The sequence below is a fragment of the Euprymna scolopes genome, chromosome 4, assembly GCF_053919585.1.
Source record: "Euprymna scolopes isolate OS-2025 chromosome 4, ASM5391958v1, whole genome shotgun sequence".
Taxonomy (NCBI): Eukaryota; Metazoa; Mollusca; class Cephalopoda; order Sepiida; family Sepiolidae; genus Euprymna; species Euprymna scolopes.
In genome coordinates, this window is record NC_136485.1 from 105,972,651 (window position 1) to 105,982,107 (window position 9,457).

A 9,457-nucleotide genomic window follows, 5' to 3' on the forward strand; every position below is an offset into this window, starting at 1 on the left:
ATTTCTCTCAATTCTTTTACCTACACACACTAATAATACAATAATTTGCAACACACTAAACAGACTAGGAAGTCCAACCATACAAACCACAACACAAACTATAAAATAAACATTAAAAACAACAAAACATCTCCAAAATAAACCAATTTCCAATGCAGGCATATACATTATTCCTTGCCAAAATTGCCATCATATATATGTTGGTTAAATCAAACGTAGAGAAAAGGCTTAATGAACAAAAAACAGATTTAAGAAATTGCAATTCTCTGAATGCATTATTCTCTCGTTTATTGCGGCATAATCATCCTTTTGGCTTCAAACAAGCAAAATTAGTTAAATTTATTTCAAATAAACCTTGACAGAGACTTCTTGAATCTGCGCTTATCGCAAATTCAAGCAGAATTAAACAATGTGGAGGTTTCTATAATGTAAGTAAGTTAGAAAGTAAGCTCCTATTAAAAGAATATAATTTAATTTTAGACATAGATTGATCCTATCACACCATAGAAAACACCACCTATAATAATTAACGCATATAATCAATCAATAAATTACATAACAAAAATACACTCATTTAATTTCAGTTACAGGTCTATATTTGAATTATATCGGACTTATTTGTTCAAAAACAATATAAATTGCATCATATCTTTTTTAAATATATTAACGGCTATATGACGTTATAAAAAATCTTACTCTCTTTCATAAAGCTATGCCCACACTTTTTATTTGAATTTCCAAGGACCTTTTTCGTTTCTGAAATGGAGCAAGGTCATACATTTCATTGCATCAAAAAATATATATTAAAATATTTGTACTGGTGTTTTGTTTTCTTAATTTTATTCATCCAGAGGAAGTATCGCGATAAAGACAAAACGTTGATGAATATATAACTTGGTTTGTTCCTTTGTCTCTTTCTCTTTATATATATATATAATCTATATTTCCACATGCGTAGAAATAATATGTTCAGTTGACTTTGATGTGCCAAGTTTCAATTTTTTCAATTGCGACTTTTAGCAGCTGCTTTTACTGCCTAAAAACTAAGTCAAATGTGTTTAACAGGTCGGAATCACCTATATATCAAGTTTCAAGTATGTAGACCAAAAATTGACTGAGTAGTTTGGTAGAAACCGTTCCTTACACAAACAAACAGACAAAGTTATTTTTATATAGAAAAATATATCCGAGAAAGAGAGAAAGAGAGAGAGAGAGGGGGGATGAGAGAGGGAGGGAGAAGGAGAGAGAGAGAGATGGAAGAAGAGTAAGGGTAAGTTAGGAAAGGGAGAAAGAGAGATAGAAAGCGCAAAAAATAGTAAAGGGCCCTTTTCCACAGTTGTAACAACCACTGCCTGTAGTTTTTGTATTCCCATAACCTATATGACATCAGATATGGATTAAAAGTGATAAGAATATTGTATAAACATAAAATTGAGTAAAAAGAAAGAAAGAAAAGGGAAAAACTAGAAAGGAAATACACCAGATGAAAACATGCTGATCGTTTATATAGGTTAAAACCCCGTTTTTCTAAAAAAAAAAAAAAAATTACCAGTCGGAGCAGTTTACTGTATCAGCACTTGGTAAATTAGCACATCGGAGTAATCTACGCACAACAAGCTTCTCAATTTCGTACTGAGCATCAAGGGAACATATTTGGAAATAACACTAGCATCATGTGTATGTAACCCAAAATGAAGTGTGCACAGTCAGAGTTTTAGGCAAATATTACGTGAAGCAGAGAAATAAGCGGAAGTTAATATTTGCATTCCTCGAGCAGACATGGTTGGTGAAACACTTATAATGAGGTTAGAATATATAACGAGTTTGAATATGAGAAAATATGATATTATATAAAAGGAAACACCTGTTTTTGTGCCGAGTATTCACAGTTTTAATAACATACAGAGTGGCCCAAAAAGATGTGTAGCGTCGCTCTTGGCTTTAGGTAGTGTGATTTCGTGATAGTAACGTCTTTGAAACGTGCCATGAACAACGCTAACAATTAATATGCATGTAGTGTTAAATTGGTGAATGACAAAATCGATAAAAGCATGAATATTATGAATGGGTCACCGGTTAGCAAGTGCTAACTCAACAACGGGATTTTGAGAACAAAGCGAGAAAACATGAACTAACGAACGAAATATGTTTATATCAACAATTTTACAAAGATATAAAATATACTTTGAAATATCAAAGTTGGTTGAGAAGTTTTAAAGTTCTTGAATAAGAAGTAGAGAAAGGTCGTTTCAAAGTTCCGCTCTGTGTGTGCGTGTGCGAATTAATCTGGATGGCTAAATTCATCGGAGATATAGTAGAAGGCTTGAAAGAATCTCAGCATAGGGTGTTATATATCTAAGATGGTTGGTGTTGACAGTCGATGTATACAGACTTTCCAAAATGGTATAACCATTTTGATAAGGTAGCATTTATTATTGAAAGAAACATTTTCCACTTTCTTTTCATAGGCCTGTCATGTAACCTGGTTCTACCATATCAAGCTGTCTGAATATGCCGACTTCCTAACCTAAAGTGCACCAAACATTGATAGCATTAGCTTTTTTCCTTCCCTTTGCAAACTCAATCATGTTCTGCAAAGTCAAATACAAAACACTTTCCCCATACAAAACAACTCAAACACCATGAATAAATATTTGAGGATATAAAGAACTTGAATCATAAAATTTTTCCCAAATCATAAGATTCAGCATTAAATTACCTGAAAAGGGTTGATATGCCGAAATACAAAACAACCAAGCACCAACATCAGACGTGTAAGTTTTATATGACATGAGTTTTATTTTCTATATATCATCATTTTGAGACCATAGCTCAATAGTTTATAATTTCCTTGACTCACCGTGGCTACATTTAAGTTTGTAATGATCCTCCTAACTATATCTCACAGTTACGATCTTATTTCTTGTACTAACCGACCGTGGTGGACAACTGCAATATTCAACGTTATCCTGTACACTTCTATCTCTCTGGATTCATCCATGAATCACTTTATTGTGAGTCTGTTTGGAGTGTTTCTCCTTGGAAAGTTCCTCCGAAATTCTCGTTGAGTTTTGACAACTGATTTCGTAGCGAAGCAGAACTCTGCAATCTTGATTCTTTCCTGCACGGAATATCTTGTTGCCTGTTTCCTTTCACCTGAATAAGAGAAAACGGTGAATTTTCAGGATAGCAATAATAAGATGGATGCATCGTTTGGAGTTATTCTGCAGAAAATCGTGAATGTCCACGAATAGTAATAAATAAAATGATACTTGTAGCTGCTGGTAGTCGCTAAATCTACCAAAAACGCAGCAAAAAATTGTTGCTTTGTATGACAGCAAGACAAAGACTCATTTCTAACATTTAAAACAACTTTATTAAGTCATCTTAATGTGATGAAAGAGAAAAGTGTCCATGTGTATGGATAAAGAGAAAAGGTCAGAGAGTTCACGTGGATTGAAGTAAATGCCCCATTAGTTGGTAAGAATTTATATATGAAGGATAGGATAAATATTCTGTTCGTAAGGAAAGGAAAAAATGTATATATGTGAATGTTTTATGTACACAGGTGTTGAAGCCAGGCTGTGTCTATGTGTGTATTGTATGTGTGTGTGTATATATATATATATATATATATATATATATATATATATATATATATATATATATATATATATATGTATGTATGTGTGTGTGTGTGTGTGTGTGTGTGTGTGTGTGTGTGTGTGTGTGTGTGTCTTTTACAATAAGTCCATGCGTAATTGGCGGTAGCGATGATGGTGGATTTTTTTTTTTTTTAGTTTATCGACGCCAGAACCAGTGGGCTCGGCGGGAAAGTTGCAAGCTAAGGAAGAGGTTTTGTGGCCAGTCCATGCAATATGGATGGACTGTTGTCAGTCCCGTTCCGTGGGTAAACAAGATGACCTCTGATTGGCAAGAAAAGAAGTAAAATGTTTTCAACAATCAGCGCCCAACTTAAAAATTAAGCACAAATTCAAACCCGTTATGGCAGCTCGTTGCAATTGTCGTTGTTGTCACATGTAATACCGCTGCTACAGCATAACTGTGGTGGCCGTAGGAATAACTCATAATGACATTGACACGCTTACATAAGAGGACTTCCATGGGGATTTCCAGAGGTTGTTGGAACGGTACAAGTGCATTGCAGCTGGAGGAGATTACTTCGAAAGAGTTCCATGTTTGTACTATGTTGTACCGTGTTTGTACTATGTTGTACCGTGTTTGTATTATGTTGTACCGTGTTTGTATTATGTTGTACCGTGTTTGTATTATGTTGTACCGTGTTTGTACTATGTTGTACCGTGTTTGTGCTATGTTGTACCGTGTTTGTATTATGTTGTACCGTGTTTGTACTATGTTGTACCGTGTTTGTATTATGTTGTACCGTGTTTGTATTATGTTGTACCGTGTTTCAATAAAAGTGCCAATACGAAAAAAGTCTAAAAATTTATTGAAGGCACCTCATATTTTTACTAGCTAAAAACCAATCTAATTTGTTCCACGGGTCCGAATCCCCTATAGATCAAGTTTTAAGTTTAGGGAGATCATTGATGAAGATAAGGAAGAGAGTTGTACCCAGGATGAATCGTTGATATATGATGAAAAGTTCAAACGCTAAAAAAAGAAAACCACTGCTCCGGGGGAGGGGGGATACTAGTTTTCTATTATTCTACTCTAAAAAACATTCGGAACTTAAGAAGCGTTGTACAAGGTGTTATAAATAAACAGTGGTCTCTTAGCTATTTTCTTTTTTTGCTCTCTCTCTCTCTATCTCTCGCTCTTTCTGCCTATCCTCTCTCTTTCCCTCTCTCATTCTTCCTTTCTCTTCGTCTCTCTTTTTCTTCGCCTTTCTCATTTTTCTCTCCCCCTCTCTTACTATCCTTCCCTCACTCCTTTCTCTCTCTTTCTCTTTTTTTATCTCTTTCTCTTTCGTTCACTAATTCTTCCCCTTTCTCTTGTTATCTTTATTCTCTCTCTCTCTCTCTCTCTCTCTCTCTCTCTCTCTCTCTCTCTCACTCTCTCTCTCTCTCTTCCCTCGCCTCCCTTTCTCTCTATCTTTCTTTCTTTTTCCTTTACTCACTCTTTCACTCTATTTTCTTTTTCTGTTTCTTCTTTTTCTCTCCATCTTTTTCTTCTCTTTCCCTTTCTTTCTTTTTCTATCTCTTCTCCTTTTCTCTGTTTTCTCCCCTCTTTCTTTGCCGCTCTCTTCATCTCTCTCCTCTATCGCTATCTCCACCTCTCTCTCTCTCTCTCTCTCTCTCTCTCTCTTTTACTTTCTATCTTTCCGTTTTCTCCTATTTTTATTTTCTCTCTATTTTTCCCTTTTTTCCTTTTTCTACTGCCTCTCTCTCTACTTCCCCCACTTTCTCCTCTTGCTCTTTCTTTCTCTCCCTTTCTCTCTCAGCTTTGCCTCCATCGCTCTTTCTCTTTCCGTATTTCTTTTTCTGTGCCTACATCCCCCTCTTCTCCTTTTATTTCCCTCTCCCTGTCTCTTTTTATCCCCTTCTCTCCCTCTCCCCCTCTCTCTCCCCCTCCCTCTCTCTCTCAATTTTCATATCTCTTCCTTCATCTTTCCACCTTTGTCTCTTTTCACTCTCACTCCCTTATTTTCACCCCCTCTCTGTTATTTTTTTTCTTGGTTTCTTTCTTTTTATCCTTCTCCTCCATCTTTCTTTTCGCTTTCTGTCTGTCTCTCTCTCTTCTCTCGATCTCTCCCCTTGTTGCTCTATCCTATTTCTATTTTATGACTCATTCTCTTTTTATTCTTTTTCTGCTTCTCCTCCATCTTTCTTTCTCTTTCCTTATCTCTTTCTCTCTGTCTACTTTTTCATTTCCTCTCTTTTGTTTTCTCTCTCGCTCTTTTTCTCTTTTACTAGCTTTTCATCTCTCTCTCTCTCTCTCTCTCTCTCTCTCTTCTTCTTCATCTTTCCACTTTTCTCTTTCTTTACTCTTTCTGCTCACACTCTTTTATCTCACTGACTTTCTTTCTATTGTTCTCTTCTCTCTTTGCTCTCCTTCTCTCTCTCTCTCTCTCTCTCTCTCTCTCTCTCTCTCTCTCGTTATTCTTCTCCTTCATCCTTATCGTCGTTTCTCTTTCTCTCTCCTCTGCTCTTCGCCTCTCTCTCTCTCTCTCTCTCTCTCTCTCTCTCTCTATTTCTATCTCCTCTCTTCTTCGCTTCTCTCCTCCTCTCATCTATAGAACGCAAAGCAAAAAATATATCCGTTTGGTTTTCGTCTATTGTTGAAAATACGGTTAATGAGATCAACTTAATTTACCACTGAGTGAATATTTGACTCATACATTCACCAGTTGTTTCGTACATTTCACAAATTCCTGAAAAGAGAACAATTCTACATCCAAGAAGTTCTACGAAATTCATATTGTTTTTTTGTTTGTTTTTGTTGCCTTTTTCTACTTCTGCTTTTTCCTATTCCTTTTCTTCCTCTTCTTATTTTCTCTTTCTTCTCATTTCTTTTTTTTTTTTCGTGACGATTTATACTGTAATGTAGAATGCGAATAAATAATGGATACTAAATCAGACTACGAAATCATCAAATTGTATTAGCCCCATATCTAATCCGTTAAGTTCATTTATGCACAAATAACTTTTAAAAAGCTTATTAAAATGTTAATCCGTCTTCAATGAACCATTGTGTTGTATTATTGATATTGGACTTGCCTCCATCTCTTCCTTGTATAAATTACGAGTATCTTCCTTCACAAATTTAACAGGGGAAGGCAGCATTATACTTTCCGCTTATCGCTTATCGTGTGGAGAAAATGATTTGGACAGCGAAAGTCGTCCGAGGATTCTTCTTCCTTGATACCAGTTAAGAATACGTTCGAGACAATCAGCCGAGCTGGCGTATTTGTCCTGAGTAGTCATAGAAGGTTCACTCTACCCAAATTTTTCTTCCCTTCTTTGGGGGGGGGTTTATTGCTAACTACATGGGGCGCTCTGACTGGGAAATATCAACTGAGTTGCCCAGGCAATTTTTAACAGGCCAGAGTGCCCCTTCTTGATAGGCGCTGGATAAATTCTACTGACTTGGCCTTGTGACACATCTTCCTATGGTGGGAAAGAAGTAGGGATCCAGTCTGATAGAGACTGGTTATTTCGATGGCCTTTATCCGTCAGACTGAAGTATATGTAGTTTTAGGAGGTTCATCCTCCCAAACCTTGCTCTGCCTCTTTGGGAAAGGATGCCATTATCCGGAAATTTTGATGGGGCTGGCGAGGCTAGTTTTAGAGGCCAGTTTGGCTCTTTTCACCTTCCTGCCCTTGTGCTGCATCACACTTATGTAGGTAGCATGTAAATACAATGCAGCACGATCCCCGTTTTCATAATCACCTTGGGAAAGAGGAATGGGATCATCGACATCACTATGGTTGTCAGCAGTTAAAAGATTACTATTTACAATAATTATTGCCATGTGATCGTATTGCAAAGCAGACATAAGAAACCATGTTTTAACGCCCAGTTCTGTTTGAAAATCGACAGTCGTAATATTGAATTTCGATTAAAAACCAACGTTATCGACTTACTTTTATGTTAATTTCAACTAAAAGCAATGTTATCTATTCATTTTTTAATAATGAATAACATATAACTAGATTTTTACACAAAACATGCACTTTTACAATTTCATGATCTATTGACCGCCATCATTTTTGGGGAAAATGTAAAAGACCTCCCATATGTATTCTGTCTATTATTTAAGTATAACTTGCAATTTTGTTCAGAATATATTATCATTAATGATTAATTTTGTACTTTATCGTTCTTCATAATTTTTTAGATTTTACTAATTTCAACATCACAATTGAAATGAGATGCCCTTTGTTTTAATTGAAATTCAATATTTCGATTTTAGATGTTCTTCGAATTCTGAAGAAGTGCCGACAGCATGCAACGAGAGCGATTGAAAGCGATAGAAAATTGATAAAACAGGGATCACATGATAAGCTATTTGGAAATTAAGCTCAAGTACAAAAATTAGAATGGAAGTTTTTTCAAGCATAACCGCATTCTAAAATGGAGAAATAGTTCAAAATGTTTTCTGTGTGATTAAATTGGTGAATAGCATTAGGGAAATGAACGGTGATTTATCCAGATTTATTATAATCTCCATATATAAAACGCAATGTCTGTGTATATGTCGCTGTGTATCTCTGTGTATGTCTGTATTTTTAGGTAATCCGTATGTGTGTTCTGTAAAGAAAGGTTATAGAATCTATATAAAATCAAAAAATCTAAAAGTATATTCTTGTGTAAAATTTACCGGGAAGACAACGAAAGTGATCCTGAATCTCCGAGTGCACCTCTAAAGGGGCTATCAGAACATACTATCCTGAACACTTCATATATATCTATTTGTATGAAATTTATGTCATGTGAAAATTATCCGAGAAGACATTTGAAGTGATCTCAAAGTTCTGCATTACCTTTGCCGTGCCACTTATCTACGTGCCACTATCTCTAAATGATCGATGGGAACAGAACCACTTTAGAACTTCAAATACGTAAATGCCATTTTCATGAAATATAAACCATGTGTATAAAACATTAATTCTGAATATAGTATGGGGCAAAAGAGGAAGATAAGTCATTAAATACAAAACAAAAATAATATGCTGTAATAAGCATAATGAAAATTTACTATTAATGATCCTCATTCAATTCTGAGTAACGTTGAGCCTCTCTGTTGGTAACAGATGAATTGACGATCTCGCAATGTGAAGCGCTGAGATTGGTAGGTGAACGGTAGATTACAGTTGACTCAAAGCCCAACTGTGCGCACCATATGGCTGCCATTGTGGCAAATCTGGTCTCATAGTTGTTTGAAATGAGATTGCTCCCTTGATTACTTGTCTCGATTGACGGCAACCATGCGTGCAAGTCCTTAAGGACTTGTTAACACTGGGATAATTATAAACACACACACACACACACACACACACACACACACACACACACACACACACAGGGGCGTGCTTAGAGACTGCATAGACCACGCAATTTCGAGAGGAAGGGCACAAGTTTCCTAGAGACTGCAATGCCCTGAGAAGCTATAAGACTCCTTTGCTTTGTAAAAAAAACAATTAATGAAGTAATTATTAGGATTAACAGAAAAATTATCATACTTAAATGTTGAAATATGTATATCGATCCGTCTCTCTCTCTCTCTCTCTCTCTCTCTCTCTCTCTCTCTCTCTCTCTCTCTCTCTCTCGAGGAAGTTTCGAAATAAAGACGAAACGTTGATGAACACAACACGATTTGCTCCTTTTTATTTCTCTCTCACTCTCTCTTTCTCTCTCTCTCTCTCTCTCTCTCTCTATATATATATATATATATATATATATATATATATATATATATAAAATAAAAACCATCCACTTATCTAGTGTTTCCTTTTCAGATTAAATATGTTTT